Here is a 15,782-nt window from a genome sequence, read left to right as displayed (position 1 = left end):
ACAAAGTAGATTCCTATTGACTGAGGAATGCTAAACAAATTGTGGTACATGAATGTAATAAAATAACACTGGAATGAAGGAAATAATGGACATGATGAAATCAGACAAACATGGAAAGATTAACATGAACTGATATAGAGTGAAATAAGCAAAGCCAAGACAATAGAAGGTAACTATTAAGAAATTCTAATAAACAAATACGATCCCAAAGAAGAGATATGAAAAGATGCTTACCTAACCCTAGGTCCCCTTCCTTTGCAGAATTAGAGGAAAGACACATGGATGCGAAATATTGTATAAACTTGAGGTTTTTTTCAATGCATTGATCTTATTTTTCCTCTATTTCTTCTTTTTTTTAAATCCCCCCTTATTTGTTATAGAATTATTCTCTGAGAGGATGTAGGAAAAGAATACACAGGTAAATGTAAGAGATAAAAAAAATCAAAGATATCAATAAAATTCTATTTTTTAAGTGCAAATGGTGGTTAGATTGAATAATCACTAAAATCTGAGTGGTGAATGCTAGCAATTGCATTATATAGGCTGGGCATTTTTACTTCCAAGTATTTCTTGCTATTTATTTTTATCTCTGATGAAAACAATGGCTCTGATAACAAAGATAAGGAGCAACAGACAAGGGAAACAGAAGCCTAGTACAACCAATTTTGCTTCCTACCTCCTTCTTTAAACAATACCAGAGCCAACTCCAGATTCAGGCTTTAAGATCAAATCGGACTTCAGACAATTACAAGATATGTGACCTTGGGCAAGTAACTTCAACCTGTTTGCCTCAGTTTCCTCATGTGTAAAATGAGCTAGAGAAGGAAATAGCAAACCACTGGAGTATCTCTGCCAAGAAAACTCCAAATAGGGTTACAAAGAGTTGGAACTGACTCTGCATTGAATAGCAAATATTGTACAAAATGCAGAGCAACTGTCTATCTACATATAAAGGGACAGGGAAGGCAGTAAGCACCTACTATGTGTCAGACACTGGACTAAGCATTTTACAAATAGTATCCTATTTGGTATGAAAGAAAAAAATCCAAGGTCCTAAAACCTTGCCATCCCAAAACAAGGTAATACTGTAATTAATGAAGCAAATATTATTTGGGAAGCATTAGGAGGAGTATGGATTGTAGAAACAGTTAAATAATCTCCTTATTACTCAGCCCTAATCAGATTAAAAGTACCAGGATATATGGCAAGCACCAATCAACCTGTATTTATTAAGCACTAACTATGTGCTAACCATAAAGCTACATCCCACAGCAAAAATGATCCTAAGAATTTGGGAGGCAAGTGAATAGAACACACTGGAATGGAAGTCAGGGAGGCAAGTGAAAATCCTACCTCAGATACTTACTAGCAGAGTCATCCTGGGTAAGTCCCTTAAACTCTGTCTACATCAGTTTTCTCTTCTGTAAAATGGATCTAACAATAGCATCTACCTCTTAGAATTCTTGTGAAGAGCAAATGAGATAATATTTATAAAGTACTTCAAAAACCTTAAAGCATTATATAAATGCTGGCTATTATTATTAGAGGATGCAAAAAATCCAAAATGGTGTTTAAAGGGTTAAAGACAGGCAATAACAAGAGATTAGACGCACTGGAATGTTTCCTCTTAGACAAAGCCGAAGAGAGATTTAAGAAGCAGAAGATTAAGATGGTCTTTTTTTCTCCCTTTGTAGCTAAAGACAAAATGTAGGAAATAAAGCAATATGAGGTATTTGTAGAGAAATGAATTGCCCAATATGGGAAAATTATCTTCTCTGGAAGGCTTTAAAACCAATGTTTGAAGGGAAAACATATTTTGATTCTCCAGTTCCTTTACAGACCCCATAAATTCTGTTTCTATGACTTAAGGGATGAGCCTATAACCCTTGGACCATGTCCATAGGAAGCCACCTGATCATTCCCAGTGGCCTGAAATACACTGAAGATGCTTATGCTTGATGCTAGTGTGCCAAGCCTTGCTGTTTGTTTCCTGAAATAGCTATGCGAAGCTTTTATATTTTTCAATCCTCTGCAAATGGTTTGCCTGACTTGCCTCTAACTTAAATGGCTCACTATGGCAAGGAAGTCATTTTGCAGAGAGTTACCAATATCTTTTCACTATACCTGCCTTAATTCATCTATTATTTTTGAGCAACCTGAGAGCTGATTTTTACTTGGAAAGCAGCTCAAAGAAATAGATTTTCTCTTCTTTGGTTGGAATTAGACCTGGTGATGGTTCTAATCTGTCAATGAGGTCAGGGTGGGAATGCAGGCTGGACTGTGGACAGGAGTACTGTCAGCAACCAGGCTACTGAGGCTGGAGCTGCGGGTGTGTTGGGTGCTAGGAGGAGGATTATGTATGCTTCCAGGAAACATTTCCTCTGTAAAGGTGCCAAGGCCATTTGTGTGCATTTGCTAGCGGTACTAAATGTGCAGTCCCAGGCTAAAAAAGGCTACTTGAGATACAAGGGGAGGTGTATATATATTATATATATACATGTAATATACATAGATAATGTATATATAAGTGAATTTGATTAAGATACTATTTGGAATTTCCTCTAATAAAAAAATGTTTCTTTTCCTTGCTACTAGAAATATATAATAATTTCCCTAAATCATCTAACCTTCAGCTCCAAACATTTCCTCTGGCAGCTTCTCCTCTGCTTTAACTATTGACCTCCCTGGCTTCCTTTAAATCCCAACCAAAATGTCATATTTTACTGGAAGCTTCCCCTGTAGTGCTGTTCAGTTATTTCAGTTGTGTCTGACTTTTTGTAATCCCATTTGAGGTTTTCTTGGCAAAAGATACCCATCGATTTGCCATTTCCATCAATAGCCCATTTTACAGATGAGAAAACTGAGACAAACTGGCTTAAGTGACTTGCCTAGGGTCACACAGCTAATAAGTATCAGAGGCCAGATTTTAACTTATTCCTGACTGTAGACCCAGTGGCACTCAACTGTACCACCTAACTGCCCCCTTAATTCTACCACCTTCTTTCTGTTAATTTCCTATTTATCCTGTAACAGCATCTTGCTTTGTCAATATTTGTTCTGAATGTTATCTTCCTAATTAATTTGTAAGTTCCTTCAGGACAGGGGCTGTCTTTTGATTCTTTTTTTTTCTTTTTTTCTTTTTTTTGGTATCACAAATGCTTCACAGTCCCTAGTATTTAGAAGTGCTTAGTAAATGTTTATTGACTGACTGATTGATCATCCTCCCATTAACTCCCTAACTTCAAATAGCCTGATAATAGAGTCTAATACTGGGAAATGATAGAAGACATCTGAATTTACAGATCTGCTAAGTCTAACATTATCCCTAACATTCTTCACTAATTTAGTAAATTAGTAAATTTAGTTAAAAAAAAATTCACACATCAAACTTCACTAATTTAGACTAACTAGTAAGAAAACCAGTCACAATTAACTAAAAATCTGAAGTATAGATTATGTGAAAAGAAACACAGTGAAGAAGCATTATACAGTAGAAAGAGCACTGGTTATGTAGTCAGAGGATCTAAGTTCAAATCCTACCTCTAGTACCTGCTATTTATAGGGCTTCTGGAAACTTGCTTTTTTGTGTCATACTGTGGATATGACATTTGTCCCAGATTTATATCCCATTCATTTCCTTATCTCTAAAGTAAAAGGGGTAGACTGGATGAGCTCAGCTCTAGATCTATGATCCTGTAAATTTTATGTGTGAAAATATCATTGAGTAACCTAATTTAGACTAAAGTGGTGGCAAAGGGCAGTTCCAATGAATTAAAGGTGAGGAGTACAGAACATTTGAAGAGAAATACCAAGTGGTACAGTAGATAGATGGCTGACCTTGAAGTCTGTAAGATCTGGGCTGAAGTCCTGCTTTCACTTCTTCCTGACTTTGTGACCCTCAGAGGTGTAAATAATGGGAGGAGGATTGAAGAAGAGAAGAAAGAGAGAAGAAGGGAACGAAGGGGAGGGAAGAATAAGTGAAAGGAGCAAAAGAATGGAGAGAGAGGAGAGGGGAAAAGAATAAAAGAGGAAAGAGAGGAGAGGGAAAGAGAAGAGCAGAAGAATAGAGAGAAGAGGAAGAGAGAAGAAGAAAGGACAGAGGGGAGAGGTATCAAGAGAAGAAAAAAAAAAAAGAAAACAGGAAAGAAGAAAAAAAAAGGTGCCAAACTGCTTTGGTAAAGGAAGCCCTTCACTATGGGAGTTTCCTTTGTCAATGCTATCACAAGCCCAATCCCCCTCCCTATTTCAAATAATTAAAAAAAAAAAAAAACTAACAAATTAAGCAGAGAAGCATTGTTAGAATATGCTATTACAGAAGTCTCTCAAACTGACATTAATGAAAAGTAAAACTATTAGAAAGGAAACAGAAGATCCATATGTTGGATTCTAGTTTAATGCTCCAGTAATCTGTGCTGTTTAACACTTTTGTTAGTGAAAAGCATAGATAGCCAGGCTACATCAGACTTATAGATGACACAAATCTTGAAGGGATAGTGAATGCTAGATATATTAAGACTTTTAAATAATTCTTAATAGGTTAGAACATTGGACCGCAACTAGTTAGATGAAATTTAAGACTTAGGCATAAGTAATCATTTACATAAATTGAAGAAGGAAAAGGCAGGAAATTATCTGCAAAGGATCTGGGGGGAAAAGGGATTAGAGAAATACAAACTCAAAAAGTCAACGTGTTATGATAGCTAGAATCTAATGATGCAATCTCAGACTGAATTAAGAGACAGAATGTCAATCAACCAACAAGCATTTATTTCGCACCCATTATGTGCCAGATACTATCCAGAGCTAGGGATAACTGCACAGTTGTTGTCTACCCTGGTTAGAGTATTTAGTTTAATCTTGGACACCAAATCTTGGAAAGAGTATTCATAATAATATTTATATAAGACTTTAAGGTTTGCAAAGCATTCTATGTATGTTAATGCATTTAATACTCACAACATTGTAAGAAAAGTACTACCTTCTATATTGTGCAGTTGATTTGGAAAAAAATAAGTTTCCTGATTATATTTTATTCTGTTGCATATCATTCCTCCACTTGTTTCCTGGAAGAAGGATCTAAATTAATCTTACCAACTTAATATTAGCTAACATTTATGTATGACTTTTAGATTTGCAATTCTGTTTGTTGTTGAGTTGGTTTAAGTTGTATCCACCTCTCTGTGACCCATTTTGAAGGAGGTGTTGGCATAGATCCTGGAATGATTTACCATTTCTTTCCCCAATTCATTTTACAGATGAGGAAACTGAGGCAAATAGGGTGAAGTAACTTGCCTAGTGTAACATAACTAATAAGTGTCTGAGTCTGTATTTCAAGTCAGGAAAATGAGTCTAATTCTAAGTCCAGTGTTCTATCCATTGTACCACCCAGTTACCCCCTAGCTTTACAAATATTATGTCATTTGATCCTTAGAAGCAGTCGGTAAAAGATATATTTAGATCCCCAATTTGTAGATAAGGAAACTGAGGCAGACAGAAGGTACGTGACTTGCCCAGGGTTTTATTAAATGTATTTCATGCTGGATTTGAACTCAGGCCTTCCTGACCCCAAGTTCTGACTTCTAGCAACTGTACCACCTAGATGCCTCTTACTATAGGTACGAGTCAGTGTACCTCCTCTATTCTGTTTGAGATGGGCAGTGAGGATGATGATATGTCAAATGAGAATCAGTTGAAAGAACTTGGGAAGAGGTTTAACTTGGAAGAAAAAAAGATTGGGGTGGGGCAGGCAGAGGGGAAGAGTAATAGAGATAGTTGTCCTTAACAGGAGCTAATAGCATTTAGATAGCACTTTAAGTTTTGCAAAATTAATCTTCAATAATTCATATGTCATTTGTGAGAAGTATTTGATTTATTCTACTTGGTTCCAGAAGCCAGAATGAAGAATGATGGATAGAAATTAGACTTAATATAAGGTAAGTTTTCTCACAATGAAAGCTATCCCAAACTAGCATGGGTTACTTTGGAAGTCTGTGTCACTATCAATATTCAAGTAAAGACAATGTCAGATGTGTTGTGTTGGGAATTGTTCTCATATGGATCCTCTGAAATGACCCCGACATATCTTTCATCTCTTAAAATTTTAGGAATGATATGTTATTGCATAATAGCTAGCTAAGAATTCTTAGTCCCCAAGAAAAGAAAGTCACAGACAGCCTCCCTTTAAGAAGGGAGCCCTTCTCTCCATCATTTCACAATCTTTTAAGAAATGCCATACCAATCCATATGTACAAAAATGTTTGTGGCAGCCCTTTTTGTAGTGGCTAGAAACTGGAAATTGAAGAGAAGCCCATCAATCGGAGAATGGCTGAATAAATTGTGGTATATAAATGTTATGGAATATTATTGTTCTATAAGAAATGACCAGCAGAATGAATACAGAGAGGTTTGGAAAGACCTACATGAACTGATGCTGAGTGAAATGAGCAGAAATAGAAGATCATTATACACTTCAACAACAATACTATATGATGATCAATTCTGATGGAAATGGCCATCTCCAACAATGAGAGGATCCAAATCAGTTCCAATTGATCAGTAATGAACAGAAGCAGCTAGACCCAGAGAAACAACACTAGGAAATGATTATGGACCACAACATAACATTTCCATTCTTTCTGTTACTGTTTGCTTGCATTTTTGTTTTTTTCTTCTCAGGTTATTTTTACATTCTTTCTAAATCCAATCTTTCCTGTGCAACAAGATAACTGTATAAATATGTATACATATATTGTATTTAACATATACTTTAACATATTTAACATGTATGGGACTACCTGCCATCTAGGGGAAGGGGTGGAGGGAAAAGTTGGAACAGAAGGTTTTGCAAGGGTCAATGTTGAAAAATTACTCATGCATATGTTTTGTATATAAAAAGCTAAAATTAAAAATAAAATTAAAAAAAGAAAAGAAATGCCATACCAGCTGGGTATAGTGGTATACACTCATAATCTCGGCTATGAAGCTGAGGCAGGTGGATCTCTTGAGTTTGGGAGTTCTGAGCTGCAGTGATGCTAATAAGATGTCTACACTAAAGTCAGTTTTAATATGTGAGCTCCCAGTAGTGAGGAATCAGTCAGTTGACTAAGGAAGGATAAACCAGCCCAAACTGGAAAAGGAGCAAGTCAAGCTCCTATGCCAATCAGGGTGGGACTATCCATGAGCATAAGAAGATCAGGAGACCCACTCTTTTTTTTTTTTTTTTAGGGGGGGGGAGGGAAATATATTCCTATACTAATAGTTTAGCTGAATGTTCAATTTCTGTTAAGAGGTACAAAGTGACATTTTTAGATAGGGCATGGATTTTGTATGATATCAAACACAAAAGTTAAGAATACTACACAAAAATTCTTTAATAACTTGAATCTACAATCCATGAACTTATCTAAACTTTAAAAAAAAAATTGTCCTTAATTTGCTGATTTCAAGCTTAAAGGGGCTGGTTCCTTATTGAGTATCCCAAGATGTGGTGAACAAAATATGTGCTTCATGCATTTATAATTGATCATTTTAGCCTGTAGGATTCTATTTTTAAGTCTATCCTCAAACAAAAGTACCTTTAATCAGCTTAGCTGTTCTCTGATATGTTTTTCTTGGGGTCTAGAACTGCAAATATATGTGATATTTTAATAATGCTGACAAAAAAAATTCCCAAACTTCTCTAACTGCACTCATCTTTAGAACAAAATCCAGGCTGAGGATGGGAGAGGATAGAGAAATCATGAGGCTCAGGATTACAGAAATAATGCAGGACAGGGACAAAGAAATGGAATTCGAGATGATGAATAACAGATCTAGAGCTGGAAGCGTTCACATGAGGAAACTGGTAGTGTCAGAAATGGGATTTGAACCCAAGTCCCTTAACTACAGGAATGACAGAAAATGGCCAAACCGAGACTGGAGAGATCAGTAACAGAAAGAAATCCTAACAGAGATGGCAGATATCATCAATTATTCTTAAAGGTTAAGCTTTGATCTTAAAAGGAGAATGATTAGGGGACATGGGAGTGCCCAGTCCAGCATCAGACATAGTATAAAGCAGAGATAATTCTGGCAGGAGCTTTAAGAAGTCGGATTTGCTGGCCAACAGCTCTAAAAAACAGGGGATACCTTAAGTACGTGAAAGTACTGACACCCCCTCCCCTTTTCTCTGGCTATCCCACTTCATCATATTCCTTTCCTTCTTGAGGGTCAAGACTTCTAATCAAGCTCCAAAGAGAAGAGGAAAATAAAGGTTAGAAACACATCAGGAATGCTTTATTCTGCCAAGCCATTCTCCTAAAAATCCCGAAGTGAATTTTGCCCCCAGAAACAGCAAAGCCAGACTGGCTTCCCAGCAATACTTGGTCTTTTAGGACACCTTTATCAGGCATTCCTTTTTTTTTTTTGGGGGGGGGGGTACTATTTACAATTACAGAGTGACCACAATGAATAGAAAATTAGACTCAAAAGTAAAAAGACCTGATTTCATGTTCTACCTCAGCATTCTGTCTGACCATCAGTAAGTCACTTAACTTTTATATGCTTTAGGTAGCTAAGACTATACATTGTAATGAAATTGCCAAGGGAGTCCCCATGGGTCCAGTCCCTATCCCTCTTTACAATTAATTTCCTCTGTGCATAATGTATCTATACGAGTTTTATATAAATTAGTGCAAATAAGGCACTTAAAAGTTTGTTTTCTTCCGCAGGTTAAGCATTCCTGCCTATCGTCTTATTTATGCTGTTAATCTGTCAAATCCCCTTCTATTATATACAGCAATGGGATAATTTAACCTAGGCAATCTCAGAACAGCAAATTCTAAAATACTTGAGATCTAAGCAGAATCGGGCCTTGCTAACCTGAAAATACCAAATTTTCAATGAAAAAAAAAGGGGGGGGGGGGAGGATTGGCTTTGTTTAAAAGAAAACTACTTTAGAAGTCCCGTCTTAGGGGGCTTAAGTGATGCAGGTCAGTAAGGTGTGCGAGTTGGGGGTGGGGTGGCGTGAAGGGGGCTACAGATAGGGGAGGGTCTGGGAGAGAAGTGAACAGACTGGGGCACCTAGGGCGCCCCCCAATACACAGTTTGGTTCCTTCATTAGCGGCCCAAGAGTCGTCCATGCATATAATATTTCTCAGGACCTAAGGAAACAACAAAAGGTAAAACTCCAGTGACTGTTCTCATCATTTCTCTTAAAGGTAAGCTAGAGGCTCACGATGAAGTTTCACCGTACAGAAACTAGATTCTTCTTCGATTTGCTATTTAGAGGATCCCTGCGCGCGCGGATCGGGCTCTAGCGTTCCTCCGGAAGACGGTTCGCTGGGTTTATCAGCATCTTTTCCGACTAAGACACGGAGACGAGGTGCCCCGGTGCAGCCCCAGCCTTGCACGGCAGCTTGGGTTTCCGCTTCTGCCCCGTCCCCCCTTTCCCCCCCAGCGGAATCGCACAGAAAGACTCCAGGAGGCGAGTGAGCGCACAATAGGAAACTTAGACTTCCCGGCCCCCCCGGCTCCCCTCCGCTCCTCCGCCATCCACCCCCTCCAGCGCAACTCTTCCAGTGACTTACTTTTCACTGCTGGGCTGCCGGCAGCTCCGTCATTCTGGACACCGGGAATCGCCCTTTAAAAGAGGAAAAGGTTGCGCCCCGGTTCAGCGCCGAGTCCCCGCTGTTTATGCTGCAGTGGCCACACTCCCCGCCCCTCGCTTAAAGCCAGACGGCTGAGTCACATCCATGTGTCAAATTAAAAGTCCTCACAAGCTAAGGATGCTGGGAAGGGCTTTTGTTTACAACTAGAAATTTCATAGAGGGAAAAAATACACATTCATGTGGTCTGTCGCTCCATTCAGGGGTCAAGTAATTCGGGGAGCTCTGAAATCGACATTTTTAATACGTTATTTTATGGAAAATCTTTTTCACCTCAGTAATCCTCTCCTTCCCTCTACATACTACACTAGCCTATTGGCTGTTCCTTTCCCAGACCTCCCCCGTCTCCCACCTTCCTGGGTTTGTGCCGCTGTCCCCCACGCCAGGGATGCTCTTGTTCCTCCCTCTAGCTCTCGGTTTTGGGGCTTCCTTCAAGACTTAACTCAATACTCATCTTCTGTAGGCCTTTCCTACTCCTCCAACAACTAGTGATTTCCTTTTGAGATAATCTCCCTTTGTATACAAAGTATTGTATGTACCCAGTTATTTATCTCCTTTATTAAAATGTGAGTACTGGAATCTGAGGGCTGAGACTAATTTTTTGCCCTTTTTTGGTTAAGTTCCAGGCACTTAGTAAGCGATTCATAAATGTCTTTTCTTGAATTTCATTATTATTTCAACGAATAGAAATCTAAATTTAAATTAAATTTAAATCTAAATGCTTTTTGAGCAATGAATTAATGGATGGATTGATTTTCCATTAACTGCATAATACTGCTCACTTTAACTTTCTCCTGATATAATAAATATAAGTAAAATTTGCAAGTTGACCTATATTGCTGCTGTAAAATATCGCCTGTTTTCAAGCTACATCTTTTACAAAAAAATAAAATTTAAATGTTTTAAACTACAAACAAGTGTATAAATTAAATCCCAAGAACTCTATCATCAGTGGAAATAACGCAAAAGAAAGAAGCCCTTCTATTCCATTCAAAACTTAAGATTATATACAATGTAAGAGCAGACAATAGCAGAGCTGGAGTTTTTTGCTTTTTCACCGAGTCAGTTCAAAAAGAAATGCAATCGATATAATCAATTTTTAAAAATCAACTAAAAACCAAATTAAGGACTTGCAGATCAATTTAGTAGCCAATATAGTCATCACTTACATTTCTTCCTGTAATAGTAGAATAATCATTTAAGATTGAACATATCTTTCAGTACAAAGATTTACAAAAATGATAGCTATCACAAGTGATAGTCAATAATAATAATAGCTATGTTTGTTCATCCCTTTAGGACTTACATAATGTTTCACAAAATTTTTTTTATTTGATCCTCTAAGCAACCCTGGGAGGGAGATATTATTGTATTTCCATTTTACAAATGAGAAAAGTGAAACAAAGAATTTAAGTGATTTTTCTCAGGTCACACACAGCTAGCAAACCTCTGAGGCTGCCTAACTTAGTCTTCCTGACTCAAGGTCCAGCTCCATCCATTGTGGTCACTAAGCTGCCTCTGGAGACAGAGGGTGGGTTGTGGGTTCATATCCCACTTCTGACACATCTAACTATGGGGCCTTCCAATTTACCTTCATACCCTAGGTCACTCTCCTCACTCCAATGGAAAACACCCCAAAAAATAAAATAAAATTTAATTTGTATGAATTAAAGAGAAAACATAGTGTTCTCAATATCAGATTTAAAAATAAAATACATTTTTCTTTATATAAGTGAATTTTCTTGAAAGCAGTTTTACTGGTAGAAAATTTGCAAAGATAAAGCTTGTCAATGTGGATTCTATTCACTAGAGAGGTCCTGTGTAAATTGATAACATGTTTATCTCTCACTACTTACATTATCACTTTAGAAACTGACTTTTCTTACCCCCCATTCAGTAGGCATAGGTCAAAATAGTTCACATCCCCACAAAAACAGAGATTGTTTGTTTAATTCTTAGAAATAATAATGAAAAGAGAGATGGCATCACACAGTAACTAGAGAACAAGCATTGGAATCTGGAAGACCTGGGTTCAAGTTCCATTTCTAAGGCTCATTGACTTTGAAAGTCGCCTAATCTTTTAGTATCCTAGGCAATATTTGAAGACTATTTTTTTTTAGTTTTAGAAAAGATTCTAATATGTACTTGTAGAAGATAAATTTTCTTATTCAGGAATTCTCTGAACCAGATTTCATTATAATGAAAATAATGGTAGTTCTTAAAAATTAAAATAATTGAAATTATTATCCAAAACATATAATTGGACAAAATAGTTTGATAACTTCTTTTATTTCTACTTCAACTACTAGTTTTTATTTTTCATTTTATATAATTTACATTTTAAAATCATTTTAGCTATTTATCAATTGTATTTTTTTAAAAAGCTCAATTTCAACAATCAGTTCAAAAGTCTTTTTGCCCTTAATTTTGTTCATCTCCTCATTAATTTTCCAAAAGCCTACCTTATTACTTAGTTGTGGATTTTAGATTTGCTGTTCAAGTTTTTGAAATTACATATCCAATTCATTGATTTGACACCATTTAGAAATATAAAATTTTAAATTTTTCTATTTTTCCATAATTTGTGCTTTGACCCTTTAGTTCTTTAGAATTATATATTTAGTCTCAAGTCATTGTAATTCATTCTTCAAGGGTCCTTTCTTCAGTTTATTTTTTCTTGTATTGTGATCAGTAAATGATGTGCTTAATGTTTCTGCTTTTTTACATTTTTGGTGAGGCCTTTGTCTTAGCACAAAGTCAATTTTATCAAAGGACACAAACAGTATGTAAATACCTTTCTATTCCCATTCAATAATTGCTAGATTTTTATGATCGCTAATTTCTAAACATTTCTATTCTATTCTTAACATATTTATTTATTTATTTTTGTTTGAATTTGTCTAGATCTAAAATGGACTTATTAAAATTTCCCACTAGTACTCTGCATTAGTGTGCACTTTCTGCTCATTTCCCTATTTTACTTATCATCTGTTTGCATGTTGTATCCTCTAAATAGAATCTATGCTCCTTAAGGGCAGGGACCTTTTTTGTTTGTCTTGATAGTTTTAGAATCTAGTTCAATGCTTTGCATATAATAGCAGTTAATAAATACTTGCTGAATTGGATTGTGAACCAGAAGTTACCAGATAGCCTGACATCTTGTCTTAGGGACAAAAAATTTCCATCTCTGATACACCTCCCTTTCGTTATCAAAGTTAGTTATGTCTATTGTTTTATGTTTCAAGAGACTTTTTATGATCAAAATTTATGTATGAGATACTTTACAGAAAAAAGAATCTTTTAATCAATGCTTTTTTAAATGGGTAAGAAACAATATACATGATAGGATTTATATTCTTTATGCCTTTAAATTACGCAATTGTGAAGATTTTATCTGCATTAAAATATCCTTTTCAGTAGCTTATTGCCTGCTTATATTTCAATTGAAGATGCCATGTACATAATTGAGGATAACATGTGCTTACATATGCATATACATATACATATGCTTGTAGAATTTTTGAAAAAGTTTATAAGATTAAAAATTAGTCATATGTGCTAGCAGTTTTTGATTCTCTCAAACACCTGTTCTTGATATTAGAGTCCAAATAGGATGGCTCTACTTTCATTGGTGGAGAAGACAATTGATAATAGAAATATTCATAGATCTTTTTTATTTTTCATGTCTTTGTTATTTTCCTTCCAGTTTCATACTATTAGAATGACCTAACTCTGTGGGATCTTATATATTAAGTTTTTGGTAAAATTCTTTATCCTCCACATTGCCCATCTTTGCATTGTTGTCAGTACTATTAAATTATATATACATATATATATATAATATTGATTTAGTTCAAGGGATCTTATTGAGTACTTTATAGAATTTCTTTGTTTTCTCATCTTCTGTAATAAAAGTAAGTAAATTATAATTGTCTTCATAGTTATCTTTTTAATACAAAGTAAAAAATCCAAGTAACTCATGAAATGATGTTTCCTGTTGCTTTGGGACATACAATGATAACCAACAACAAGCTTCTTTATTTCTCCAAGGAGAATCTACAAGTCATTTTTCCATTTAACTATAATTTCTTTTTATGTTCCAGGTTCATTAGGACAAGAATGTATTTAATGTATGATTGAATCCCTCAGCTACTTTCAAATCCTTCTACTGGAGGCTAAAATCCTAGACACCCTAAATTATCACTTCCAACTTTGTCTTAATCTCTCCTAACAACTTATGTCCCTCAGTAGCAGACCTGTTTTTCCTTCTCTTAATGCCTGTACATAAAGATGCTTAAACTTTCTAAAGACATAGCATGCTATAAGATAATGCTCCTTGTCATGGGGAAATAAATCCCCTATAAGTTTCACTTTTTAAAAATTGGTATGAGTTTTACCTGGAATTTCTCTAGCTTGCCCCAAAAAAGGTTTTGACAAGATGCTTAGTCTTTAAGCAACAAAATTATCCTCCAAGTGTTACATTGAATATATTGTTCGCTAAATATGCAATTTCATGTTAGAACTCAAGCCAAAAAATATTATGTAAAGGATAGATTTTATTTCCCCCAATAGAAAACACATAGAACTAGACTCTAAGTTCTATAAATAATAGAATAAATAATCAAAGCACTCCTTATCTTTTCAAAGGAACCTTTATCAACCAGAAACTTTCTATAGTCCAGAACTACTCTGAGTTCAGACTTTTTGAAAGGAACAACTCTTGATGTATCCAAAGCTTTAAGCAACTTTTTTCATTCATTCAATAAACATTTATTAAACACCTTCTGTCATCAAGCAAAAGACAGTCCCTGCCCTCAAGGACCCAGAGAAGACATGCAAAAAAAAATATGCAAAGCAAGCTATAAACAGGATAAACAGGAAATAATTAACAGAGGGAAATTACTGGAAATAAGAAGGATTAAGGTAGGCTTCAGAAGGTGAGATTTTAATTGAGAGAAGAAAACCAGGGAGATCAGTAGTCAGAGTGGAAGAGTGGAAAAGGGAGAGCATTATATTTATGGAGGACAATTAGAGAAAATACTTAGAGCCAAGAGATAGAAAACTGCTTTCATTTGGAACCCCTAAATATTATACCCCTAGACTAGCAATATTTGAAGAGATAGATATAATTCTAGAAATTAAAAAAAAAATGAGTGAAGGAAGAAACAAGCACTAGATAAAGCTTTTTGCTTGTTCCCCTCAAGGTGGAAATCACAATATCCTTTGGAGAGGGCGAGGTCAAATTCCAGACATCTGGAATTCATGCCATCTGTGGACTAAGTGTGTATATTTGGATATACATATTTTACATGTGGGTCTGCATATTTGCATATATATAGTACTACCCTTAAGTTTATCCTACAACCCCCAATTAGAATTTCAAGCCTTTTTTTCCTCTATATACATGCCTGAGATGTATCTAGCCCCAAATCAGACATAGTACTGAGAAGAGACAAGGGCTCTGCTTTGCTATCAAATTAATTTTATAAAGATCTGACCATTTCCTATCTTTCCCTCTGCTCCCCCCCCCACTCCAGATGCTCCTGATTAATTCCAGAAAGAAACATAAATTTCTTTGTTTGGCATTTAAAGCTATTTATAACTAATATTCTTCCTACACTTAATCTTCTTATATCTTACCCCTCTCTGCACATTCTGTGATCTGGCTACAGTGAACTCTTTGCTTTTTTAAATATTAATTAATTTAAAAACATTTTTTCTGTTTATACATGTACATTCATTTTTTTACACTTTTTTTTATGAATCATGTTCGGAGAAAAAAATAAGATCTAAAGAGAAAAACCATGAGAGGAAAAAAAAAAAAAAACAGAACATAGCATGTGTTGATTTACATTCAATTTCCATAGTTTTCTCTCTGGATGCAGATGGCATTTTTCCATCCAAACTTTACTGGGATTGCCTTGTTCAAGCAAATCTTTCCAGGCCTTTTCTAAAATTAGCTTATTCATAATTTTATAGAACAATAATATTTCATTACTTTCATATACTACAACTTATTCAAGTCAATTTATGGGCATCTACTCATTTTCCAATTCTTTATCACCACAAAAAGAGCTGCTACAAACATTTTTGCACATGTAGATTCTTTTTCCCTCTTTTATGATTTCTTTGGGATAC

General features: G+C 35.6%; 1 protein-coding gene across 1 annotated transcript in view; it reads right to left on the bottom strand.

The window, feature by feature from the left end:
- The window catches only part of KCTD20 (potassium channel tetramerization domain containing 20), a 77,781-nt gene extending 68,084 nt beyond the window's left edge, over positions 1-9,697 (bottom strand). Inside the window, exon 1 of the mRNA XM_051996653.1 lies at positions 9,567-9,697. The gene's annotated coding sequence lies outside the window, so the exon portion shown is untranslated. The remainder of the gene's footprint in view (positions 1-9,566) is intronic.
- Between the last annotated feature and the right edge of the window lie 6,085 nt (positions 9,698-15,782).

The sequence above is a fragment of the Antechinus flavipes genome, chromosome 4, assembly GCF_016432865.1.
Source record: "Antechinus flavipes isolate AdamAnt ecotype Samford, QLD, Australia chromosome 4, AdamAnt_v2, whole genome shotgun sequence".
In the NCBI taxonomy this organism is placed as follows: domain Eukaryota; kingdom Metazoa; phylum Chordata; class Mammalia; order Dasyuromorphia; family Dasyuridae; genus Antechinus; species Antechinus flavipes.
Note: the sequence above shows the minus strand (reverse complement) of the source record. Positions and strands in the feature narration are given on the sequence as shown.